General features: G+C 34.6%; 1 protein-coding gene across 3 annotated transcripts in view; it reads right to left on the minus strand.

The window, feature by feature from the left end:
• Positions 1 to 12889, minus strand: part of PCDH15 (protocadherin related 15) — an 822425-nt gene that overhangs the window by 232988 nt on the left and 576548 nt on the right. The gene's annotated exons all lie outside the window — the stretch shown is intronic.

Genomic DNA, 12889 nt, shown 5'->3' on the forward strand with positions numbered 1-12889 from the left:
ATGGGTAAAAATCTACATCACATTTGATGACACACTGCATTCAGTATCCTGCTGTTGGGTTTACAGGAGAGGGCATTTTGAACTTTTATAGAAAATAAATATTTCAGAATAAAAGGACAGGAAAAAATAAGTAATCACTAAAATACAATGTTTCTATGAAAGTATCTTAATAAATGGAAAGGAAATGCCTTAAGGACTGGTTGTTCCTCGTTACATTAATAGTGTGACTTAAAAAGAAATAGTTCAGAATGAAGCTAATAAATTAACTTGCCTTGACTTCTGACTTTATTTTTTAATATCTCTCTAATGCCAAAATCATTCTGTAAATATCTGGTAATATGAGCTGTCCTTGGGGCTCTCTTTCTATTAAACTAGCAAAGAAAGTATTGATTAAAATAACACAGAGAACAAAAATATAGGCTCTGTTTTATTCATTCTGCTGCCGACATCAATAGCTTAATGTAAATGCATATCAAGGGTCAAAATTCTTAAAGTTACTGTTGTTAAAATAGTTGTAACGAATAGTTGTGTAACAAAACTCAATGTGTTTTAAATCTTTAAAGAGTATACTATGGCAAGCTAATAATTAGATTTAATCAAACCTTATAATGATAGGAAATTTTTTGAAGGATAAATAATCTATTATTATTAGAACAAAAATATTTAAATTGACATAATCAACCCTTTCTATCTCTCAACACTGAAATTTCTTTACACAGCAAAAGCTAAAGAAGCATGATGTCCAAGGTCTGTACTGAAGAAACAATGGCTAAAATATGTTCATGAGACCTGGCAATTTACAAAGTTAGTCTTCTATCTTGAAGAAAAATACCACTGCCTAAGATTAATGCTTTAACCTTATTTTAACAAAATCACGAGTTTTTATTCAAAACACATTTGTTATCATTTATATTTGGGGGCTAGAATTTTCTTAAAATAGCTCAAAGCACTTTTTATTAAGTGCTTCAATTAAGAGAAATAGTCACCAAAAACATCTTTCTGAGCTCATTATACTAAAATAGTCTAATTTTTGAATGGCGTTTAAGATGCAGTATTTTTTTTTTAGCTTATCATCTTATAATATACCTAGATCCAAATTTTGTGTAAACATGCCCTCAGTAGACTAGATTTCTATAGAATATGAAGCCCTTCTGAAAAGATGCAGTGACTTTAAAAAAATGTATACATGTTTATCACGATATTGTTCCAAAATAATATTTTAAATCAAAATCTCTTAGATTTTAACATTCAGTTAAAATAATGGTATTAGTTCTTGTCTCTGATTTTATATCACTTTATCATTAAAATTGGATAATGTAGTTAATCAAAGTCTAGTTTCTTTTCTTTTCAAAATACATATATTTTAACAAGTGAGCCTTTAAAATGAGAATAATAATTCATAAGGTTAGCATAAGGCTTAAATAAGACTATATATATACATATATATGTATGTGTATATATATATATATATATATATATGCGTACATGTACACACACATAAAAACATGTTTATCAGTTATTATTGATAGTACCTGTAAGGCATGGCATCCCCTCTCTCTTCCCCAGGGTGGAGTGCAATGGTCTTAGGGTTTGGACATTGAGAATCTTTTGGTGTGGGACATACGAATCTCTATTTTCCATAGATATACAAGGCTCTACTTACACACACTCAATTTTGAAGACTCCTGCTGCAGAAGCTAGAACTTGTATACTCACCTACTTTTTAAGTTAGTAGCCCAAGGTATTTCTCAACAACCTGATCTAAAGCTCCCCTTAATAATCCTGGAGGCAAGAGATCCCCTCATTGATTAGCGGGGTTTTGTTTGTTTGTTTGTTTTTGTTGTTTTTGTTTGTTTGTTTGATTTTTAAACCTAGAAGACACCTGTACTCCAAATTCAAAACTTACTTTCAAAAAGTTAGGCCTTTTTTGCTTTTGATAGTCTCTAAAGCTGCAGCTTCCTGGTCTGGAATACTTTATAAGAATCTTTACTGGAATAGGAGTCTCTTTGCACTTGTGAAAGAATCTTTCACACTAATCTCACTATGCTTCAGGTATTTCCTTAATTCCTCTCCACTTTGACTATTTTTCCCATCAGAGGGATATACTGTAAACTTTCACAATTCTACAATGAATACCTCTAACTCAGATAAGGCATACATATTTGCAACAGAGAAGAAAACTAAAATACCAAACAGAAAGGACCTTAGATCCACAAAGCAGAAGACAAAGAGCTGTGGTTCAACATGATCATCTCCTTCATCACCTTTTACTACTTTGCTTCCTCTCCTTCTTTCCACAATAATTCAAATTCTAGAATTGCTAATATGTTTGCCACTTGGACTAAGATATTAGTGTTACTCAAGAAAGATCATGTTTCAAGGTCTTGCATTTTTCATCGTCAACATCCTGGCACTTCCCTACAATGTGTTTAAATAAGCACCAACATTTTGGGGGTTATTGCCTTTTAAAATGCTATTTCTTTTTTTTTTTCTCCCTGATGTCAGTATAGAGTCAGAGTTAGCTTTCCTAAAATCAAATACCAATAGTAGTAACAACGAAATTATATCAATAATGCTCCAGTAAATAGTAGTAACTCAATAGCATGAGTTAAGCCATATTAAAACAGGATAGTCAATAGATAATATTTTATGTGAACATTTTATATTTACATTTTATAGCTAGTGTTAAATGCATAAAACTGAGCTTCTACATAACACAATTTTATTTTTATAATATAGCCAGTGTAATGCAGATAAATTTATATTTCTAAAAATAAAAATCCTAAAGCTTTTCTCTTTCTCATTTAATATTTATGGTCAAAGTAGAATAAGAAAGGTAATGTATTTTCTCAGATAATCTTATGATTTTTAAAAGATTCTAGAACCCATCTAATTTAACTCTTTCATTTTACAAAAGAGGATTAGAAAAAGAGGGGAAAAAGTGATTGAATCAAGGTTATAAAGTTAATTAGCAACAGCCAATAAACTAAAGGCAAGGCTTCTGCATTCAAAATCTGACTGCCCTTTCTCCCCCCATTCCACAAGAACAAATTTGGGAAATAAATTGAAGAATTTTTACTCATCTGATGTATGTGTTTATGTGTGTGAGTATAAAACATTGTCAGTTTGTAATGAAGGATGCTATCTTGCAGGAAATCATAAATTATTTCATCTCTTGGGCTCAAGATAATTATTTACATCATGAATGAAACTGTATCCACAACACTTGCTTTGTAAGACCAAATAAAATATCAGTAAAGAAGAGGTTGGGAAAATAGAATTAAGATGCTTAAAGTTTGTAAATGGTATAATTTAAAAACATAAAAAGTCATTTTTTTTTCCTGATGTGACAATAGTATCAATAGTATATAATGAAATACTGTCCCTGAGATTTAGAGGAATGTACAAGTTACACTGTAGTGTTCTCCTATATGTGTCAACATATGCTACAAGGTGTTTAGTTGTAACTTTATATTTCTACCTTGTTTCTAAGATAAAGGTTATGAGTATTTATAGTGCTTTCTCTAGTGGACTTAAGATACAGAAATTACCTTCTTTTTTACTTTGTCTCCTACCACTATTATGTTACAAAAGTTATACTTTCAATTCAGTATTCACAGATTCTATTTTACTATTTCGGAAGTACATACTGGCATCCATAGGAAGCACATATTTCAGATTTAAAACCAACATAGGAGGTCAGAGAAACTTCTCAGGGGAAGTTATACAAACAGAATTTTAAGATACAAGATGCACTTAAGTGTAAGAACCACAGGACGTTACAGACAGGAGAAAAACGCATGTGTAAATTCACAGAACAATAAACAAGTAAACTGCAAGTTTTGTATGACTAAACAAAAGAAGGTAAATAGGGCAATGGTAGGAGTTAAGACTAGAGAGGTGGGCGAGGGCCAGATAATTTAGGAACTCATATACTATACTCACTGATTTGAATTTTATCTTGACAGCAACGGAGATTGGTTGATAAATTTGAAGAAGGGTAATGATATGCTCACATGTGCCAAGTGATACATAGTTCTCCCAACACACCATTCTTTGTCATGTCTCTGTGTCTTTGCTTTTACTGTTCTCTGCTTGGATATACTATTATCATTCCTATCCAAGTTATCCTGAATTTGTAATTCCCTACTATTACATGTTCAGATTTACCTGTGCCTCCAAATGAATGCTTTGAGGGCAGAGATCTCATCTTGCTTTCTATTTCTAGTGCCTCACCAAAGGGCTAGGTATTGTGGGAACTCAGCAATTTTTTTCTGAAGTGAATACCAGCATCATTTTTTTTTTTTTTACTAAGTTAAATATATCATGTGAAGTTAATTTAAATTATATATATTTGCAATGGAAAATAATTTTATCTGCAAATGAATGGTTTAATCTCCTGTTTATTAAATACAGTCTTAGATTTAATAAAAAAGATGGAGAATCAAACATGCCATGCAGCAATCATTTTATTAGGTTGGTACAAAAAGTAATTGTAGTTTAAAAGGTTAAAAATAATTGCAAAAATCGCAATTACTTTTGCACCAACCTAATATAATAATTTTGTATTATTAAAATATTTTAATGGGAAGGTATTATATTCTTCATGTCTTCAGAAATATTTAATAGTCGTACTTTATTCATATTAAGATGAAATACATATGTACTTAATTTAATTCAATTAACTAAGCATAAGGAAACCAACATACACCAATAAAGGAAAGTACTATTTCTTAATATTTTATTATTTAAAAAAATAGTTTTTATTCGTCCTCTTATGCTTACCAAAAGCTTAAATAAAAAGAAACCTAAGCAAAATCACTACAGACTACTGCTCTTCTTACTCTCTGAATATTTAGCCAGTTTACCCAATTAGAATAACAAATAATACATAAATTTAATTCATATGGATCTTATTTTGAGAGTTAATATTATATAAGTTTATGAATTGAAGTAGTCAATCTAAAAATAAGATATGTAACTGTCATTTTTTTTAATGTTCTTATTTAATTAGGTTTACATGTCACTGTTGTTGACTGGGTCAATTTATAAACTGTATCACAATCGATACATTTTTGTTCATAATCTTACTTCCATAGGAAATACTGAAAGTAAAGACTTCATCTCCAGTTCATTGATCAACTCAATTTGAAGGATTAATTTTCCTCTAGGGCACAGCAAATGTCATTATCTTATAGGGAACTTGATATTATTCAAGCAGGTAGAGTTGGAGGTACACAGATTTCATTCTCTGTAGGTCCCAATTGATGTTCGACTAAACATTATAAGGTGATTTTTTAGTGCCCAAATTGTCTATAAAGAAAACAGTGAGGTTAGGTCAACTAAATGCCTAGTGTCACTGAAAAAGACATGCATCTTCAGATTCTGAAGATGACACTTTGCTTCCCAGAGTGGAATACAATTTTGCTCAAGTAAAAACATATTACAGCTGACACTTATATAACACAGGTTTAAACTGAGTGGGTCCACTTATATGCAGATTTTATTTTTCTTCAATTGACCACTGTTTGATCGACCCATACACTTCATGCCTTAGTTGTTCCAGCATCAACTCCATGGTTGGGATTCCACATAAGAGAAGAGCTAACTGTAGTTATATATGGATTTCCCACTGGCAGAAGGTCAGCATCCCTAGCTCCAGCTTTGTTCAAGAGTCAACTGTATTGTACTGATTATTGTAGACAATGACTTATCTAGACAAATCATTGATGAGACTTACAAATAGGAACTGAGTAAGAAGTGGCTTATAAAATCTCATTCATTAAAAAAAAAAATGCTGTGGTTAAAAACACATCAATCATAATATATAAGCACATATAATAGACCCAATCTATTTAGCCCAGCACTATTTTCAATACAAAAACATAAAATAAATTAATGACTATTAAAAGGCTATAACTAAAGTTTAAATAATAAAAACAGGTGCCTTTATTCTTATAATTAGCATTATTAGTATTAATTGTAGTTTTTTTTTTTTCCTCCAGAATAATTACTACAAAATGTTATGGATATGAAATAGAGTGGAGGAGAAGGTTTTTGAATCCACCTGTCCTGAGTTCAAGTTATGGTTCTACTACTTGTTTACTGAGTAGGTGAGAGGGTGTGCAAAGGAGCACATAGCTACATTATTGTATTTCAGACTAAGACTTTTGGTCTACAAAAACAAATACAGTTAAGCAAGAGTCAATGTTGTTAAGATTAGAAATCATGGATACAAATTAGCTTGCAAGGTGTCTGGCCTTAGTGTATGGTGATTAAATGCATCAATCATCTTTGATTCCTCTTCAGAATAACTCCGCGTGTATCAATTTATTACTAAAATTCATTTAAACTTTGAGTCTTATTTTAGATTCTGTAACTATTCTCTCTATAAAAGTATTCTGTATGTTTCTTCACAAGAAACAGCCCTTAAACATTTTCTCACGTTCAGTCCATACATCTGTTTTTTTTAAAGTTTGTATTTTTATATAAACTATAGCCAAGTCCAACCATCTGTCCAAAACAGAAGCCATCCCCTTCACCCAAATCATGGGCCTCATCATGACGTCAATATCACTCAGTTAGCTTAGTTACAAACATAGGAAATTTTTGTTTTATTTTGTGCTAGACAATTCCATCTCCCCATTCTTCCTAACATGCCCTGTTCCAGCCATCAGCAAGATTTCCCATGGGCTCTTCTAGTGCGGCTCTCCTACCTAATTTATCTGCCTACAGTTTTGTTGTCCCCACCTCTGTCTTCCATAGGGACATCCGTGATTTTTCTGAAACTGAAATCATTTCACATGACTTTCCAATTTAAAGCTCTCCCCAAAATTGTTTCCCTTTACTAGATAAATCCAAACTTCTTAATAAAGCAGATTCTCTGTGATATGGTCCTTCACTCTCTTGCCCCTCTGTTAATCACAGTTTATGCACTGGTAACACTGACTGACTTGTAATTATCCATAAGCATCAAGTGATTTCAGACCACTCAGGCTGTGTAAATAATGTGATGTGCTTTCTTTTCACCTGATTAACATCTAGTAATTCTCCTAAACTCATCTTGTTTAGGAGGCCTTCTAAGTACTCCCCCATTATGACAAGTGTCCTCATCAATGCCTCGGAAAGCTGAGAATTTACCTCATTCTCAAATTGATCATGTTAAACTGAAATTAATTATTTATATGTATACTTTGTACACTCCACTGTATGTGTGTATGCATTTATTTATTTATCTAGCTATCTAGCTATTTATTTATTTATTTATTTATTTATTTATTTATTTATTTATTGGGCTTGCATATGATGACACTATCTTTATCTTTGTATTCCCAGGACATGGTAAATGGCAGTTACATAATAAATGGTTTGTTGAACTGAATAAAAACTCTTACTGGCATCGACACATATTTTTCTGACTTATTAGAGACAAAATTACACAGAATTAATTTATACTATGAGGGAAGGCAGAACAATTTCAAATTTGCCTCCTCATTTTGGGACCTTTAAAAAGATATTTGAGCTTTATATCTTACTGTTCCTTATTCTACTTCGTTTATTTAAAAAAAAAAAAAAAAAGAGGTTTGTTAAGATCCTAGGGAGGGAAACAAAATATTTGTTAAGAACACAAGGGCATTCCAGATATTGTTTTGGCTTCTGGAACACGAGACTACCAAACCAAGGCAGACAATAAACTTCATATTCTTTATGAAAATACATAATAGCATATTGCATGATGATATGTGCAGTAGATAAAAATAATGCCAAGGAAGTGTTATAAAAGTATTGAGAAGCTGTTGGCAATTGTAAACAGTGTGTCAGAAAATTCTTCACAGAGAAAAATAGTGATTGAGTAATGACCTGGAGGAAATGAAGCCAGAGGGAAATCTGAGAGAGGAGCCTATAAAGGCTGAGAGGAGCTGAAAGTCCAGTTCAAAGTTTGAAGGTAGCTTCCATTCTCAAAGACAGAGCAGAGACTAGTTTGATAACTCTAGTTGACTAAAAGAAGCAGTACTGAGCAGAAGACCAGATAAGAGGAGATAATGGAAGAGAAAGGTGACAGTCATCTGAAGGTGACAGTCACAAGGGGGAGTAATGGTGTGGGGACAAAGCCCCAAAAAGCAGTTTCCAGGCTCTCAGCCTCACATAGAAAGGTGCTGACTCAGGTAGTAAATGGCCATCAACTGTGACTGGATGGCCATCACCTGTGGCTAGTTGGCCGTCAGCTGTAACCAGTGAGCCATTGGCCGCTAATATAACTGCCCTGGCTACGCTAGCAGAGAAAATGGGGGCTAGCAAGAGCGGATTGCAGAGAGGCGATGCCGCCAGTGAGAATATAGTGATATGACTTCTGTACTTATGGCTCCTTGGGTGTTCCTTTTTGGCCTCACCATGTCCTGCGTTCTTATGTGGGGGGCTGGAGCAGAGACCCTGCAGGAAACCCTGCAGGAGACCCTGCGCAGGACAAATGGTGAGCAGGGTCCCCTGCAGGCTGCCCCGCCTGACACCCCGCAGGACACATGGCATAGTCCAAAGCTTTCCAAAGGGCAGTGGAGCAGTTTGTGCATATGAAAGCTCAGTCTGAGGAAGACCAGGAGGAGCTGCCGGAGAGCTCAATCCCCATGGAGGGGTGCAAAGATGTAGATGGTTCCCCAACCAGCAGAGGCTGGAGAAAGCGAGGTTGTTGCTGCCCTGTGGGCTGGGAAGTGCTTGCTGAGGCAGCCCGGATGCAGGACTTGTAGTCCCAGGAGGAAACGCTTGCTGAGTCCTCCGTGGGAGATGAGGGTGAGGTCAAGGTCGTCCCTCACCCCCAGGACAGCCCTGGCGAATGACTATGGACTATGGGGAATTGTCTTTTATCCCTGATTTTAATGGATGCTTGATTGTTTGGGAACATACCACCATCTAGTGGGACTGCCGGATGTTTGCTTTTGTGTCTTGAGGGGCCGCCATCGAGACTATGTAAGCACCTTGACTATGAGCCGCTGTTGTTCCAGCACGGTACCCAGAGAGAGGGCAGTGCCCTGAGAGCCCTGGCTGTGTCCAAGAAGCCTGGCTGAGCCCAGAGAGAGTGGCGGTGCCCTGAGAGCCCTGGCTGAGTCCAGGAAGTCTGGCTTTGTCCAGAGAGGGTGGCAGTGCCCTGAGAGGCCCTGACTGTGCCCGGGGAAACAGGTGGTACCCTAAGAAGCCCAGGAAGTCTGGCTGTGCCCAGAAGTACTGGTGGTGCCCTGAAAAACCCTGGCTGTGCTCAGAGAGCCTGGCTGTGTCCAGAATATTGCATTCACCTCCAGGCTGCTCGCACTGGGCCCCTCGCGGAAGATGCTGGTTGCATAGATTGTGAGGCGAGACCCTGTAGGGGTGGAGTGTGGGGACAAAGCCCCAAAAAGCAGTTTACAGGCTCTCAGCCTCACATAGAAAGGTGCTGGCTCAGGTAGTAAATGGCCATCAATTGTGATTGGATGGCCATCAGCTGTGGCTAGTTGGCCGTCAGCTGTAACCTGTGAGCCATTGGCCACTAATATAACTGCCCTGGCTACGCTTGCAGAGAAAATGGGGGCTAGCAAGAGAGGGTTGCAGAGAGGCGGATGCCGCCAGTGAGAATATAGTGATATGACTCCCCTACTTATGGCTCCGTGGGTGTTCCTTTTTGGCCTCACTCTGTTCTTATGTGGCGTTCTTATGTGGGGAGCGGGAGCAGAGACCCTACAGGAAACCCCGCAGGAGACCCTGCACGAAAAATGGATAGTACATTCTTATAAGATTAAAAAGCGATCAGGCATGTACATCATCCCTGAGATAGTCTCCCTGACGAGGCAAGTGTCCATCGGATACCCTACAAAATCTTTACATTATTGATTACATTCCCCAAATCGATTTTCGTATCCCCACTGTACTTTCTAATCCCCTCACCTTCCCCCTTATCTCCACCCCCCTTCCCATCTAGCTACCCTCAGTTTTTCCTCTATGTTTCTGAGAGTGTTTCTTATTAGTTCACTGTACACCTGAAGATGAAGCTGAATAATAATGAATGTCAACTACAATTTTATATACATATATAGTTACAAGAAGCGGAGTACAGCATTAGGAATAGAGACAGTGGAAATGTAATGGATGTGTGCGATGTCAGAGGGGTAGTGTATGGGGGTAGGGGTGTTGTCACTGTCTGAGGGATAGAAATGATAAATGTCTAACTATTACATTGTTTTGTGCACCTGAAACTAATAAAAAAGTTAAATAAATGAAAAAAAAGATTAAAAAAGGAGAGTATTAAGCAGAAGGAGAAAAAATAGTCTAGAAATACCAATGAGAAACTAGGGATCCACCTGCCAAATCTCCATGATTGATGATAAGACATGGGTATAGAGAAAAAACCCCAGGTGGATGAGCTGCAGAGGAAAAAGAGCCCGTTTCTCCACTCGGAGAGAGGGTAAAAGATAAAGAAATGATACACTATTAATGATTATTTTTACAGTTTGTCTGTCAAATTGCCTGGCCCTTGTGTAGTTTTGGGCAGTAACTCTTTGAGCATTTTATTTATTTATTCTATTCATTGTTATCTTGATATTTCTTAATGTTTGGAATTTTTGGTAAATTTTATCTTTTAAAAAATTATTTATCCCATTCATATTGTAAAATTGTACATATATTTAAGCAAAGTTGTATTTTATGATTCTTTTATTTTATTCTGTTTCTGTATTATTTTCATCTTAGAATTTATTATATAAAATTGTACTTTCTCTCTTTTTGATTAGATTTTCTGGTGGTTTATCTATTTAATTATGTTTCCTTTATTTTTCAGAGAACCAAATTTGGATTTATGTATTGTTTTTAAAGATGCTTACAACTCATTCATACTTGTTAATTCTTTCTTGTATTTTTTTGTGTTTTTTTAATTATTTCTTTTATGAGGTATAATAAGTGTATAACATCTTCATAAAAATTTCTCAAATATATTTATTTGACTTGACTAAATCACCATTCTTATTTTCAAAAGTCAGTAAAATAGGAATAAGTACTTTCTTAACATAATAAAATACCTTTTTTTTCAGTGATTATCTAATATAATGGGAAAACATGGTAGGCATTCCCACTTGAGTTAAAAACAAGGCAAGCATTTTCATTGAAAGAACTAGCAAATGTAATTAAAAGCATAAAAAATGGAAAAAAAAGAATATAAAATTATCACTATTTATAAAATACATTTTTGGATGATATAGAATAAATTGGGCACTACAAAAACAAAAGATAATTAAATAAGAAAGGTTAAAATTAACATAAAGAGATCAATAGCTTTCATATATAAATATTAACCAGACAGAAGAATCAGGAAAAATAACTCCATTTACAATAACAACAAAAGACACAGAAACAGAACAACAACAACAACAACAAAATAATAGGACTCATATAAAGAAAAAACAACAACAAAAAACTGCTAAAAGATATAAAATAAAGCATGGACAAATAGAGACAGAAAATTCTTGGATACGACATCAACATCAAAGTTGTACAATTTAATCCTATTAATGAATTTATAAATTTGATGTTTTCCTAATAAAAATGTAGTTTAGAAAACAAAACACTGATCTACCTTATATAGAGAGTCAGATAAAAAATAAATAATAGAATGAGTAACCAGGAAAGATTTCTAGGAGAAAATGAAAACAAACAAACAAAAACAGCATTGAGGTAAGTTACATTACTATATCATAAAACATAGTTTAAAACTTTAACTACTAAAATTGTGTGATGATAGCTCATGAAAAGATAAGTGAACTAATGGAATACAAGAGAAAGTATAGAATCAAAATCGAATACATAAGAAAATGTATGATACAGTGAATGTCACATCTCAAATTAGTATGAAAAAGATGACCTAGGCAATATGTTGTGTGGCGAAAATTTTGCTGGGTCAATATCTCCTACTGTACTAGGGTAATACTCAAGTGCAGCAAACATTTAAACGTATAATAGAAATACACAAAATCACTAGTAGAAAACAGAATAATTGTAAACTGGGCTTAAAATATCAATGGAAATCTGGGTAAAGATGATGAACACAGATTTTATAGAAAAAAGTAATAAAATTAGCTCTGAAACAATTCCACTCACACTCACTGATTAAACAAATGGATAAAAAATAGATGCTATTTTTTACCTATCAGATTGGCAAATATCCAAATGTGTATTATGACACACAACTAGGGAGACTGTGCAGAATTAATCATTCCTAACTTGGCAGTTGGAACTTTAAATTTTTTTAAGCCCCATAGAATGCAATTTGGCAGTTATCTCTAAAATGTAAAACTGCATATACCCTTTGGTCTCAGTTCTGGGAACGTACACATTGAAAATGATGCACTTACAATGTTATTTATTTTTTCATTGTCAGTAAAAAGAGACTGAAATTGAAAATGCCATCAGCAGTGGATTTCTTAAACAGTATTACATACATATGAAGGAATGTTATATAGCTGTGAAAAGTTTTGAGAGAATTATCCAGTATTCATATAGAAAGATATCACCAGGATATTTTGTGTGTGTGGGGGGGTGGGGGGGCAGAGAGGTGGAGGAATGTATTTTCTTGAAATGCATACTGAAAATCTGGAAATGAGCCTGAAATTAATAAAAGGGGTATCTCAGTTGGGGGACTAGATAAATGCTGTTGTAATAGTGGAAGTCTTTTTCTTTTTACCTTCTCTCTCTCCATTTGAATATGTACATAGCATGTTTGTGTGTATGTATGTGCGTGTAGATAGGTAGGTAGGTAGGTTGGTAAGTAAATAGATAGATAGATAGATAGATAGATAGATAGATAGATAGATAGATAGATAGATAGATATAGATTTGGATAATTACTCAGACACTGAGAAGTAGCTTCAAAACCCTG

The sequence above is a fragment of the Rhinolophus hipposideros genome (genome assembly GCF_964194185.1).
Source record: "Rhinolophus hipposideros genome assembly, chromosome: 15".
NCBI classification, from domain to species: domain Eukaryota; kingdom Metazoa; phylum Chordata; class Mammalia; order Chiroptera; family Rhinolophidae; genus Rhinolophus; species Rhinolophus hipposideros.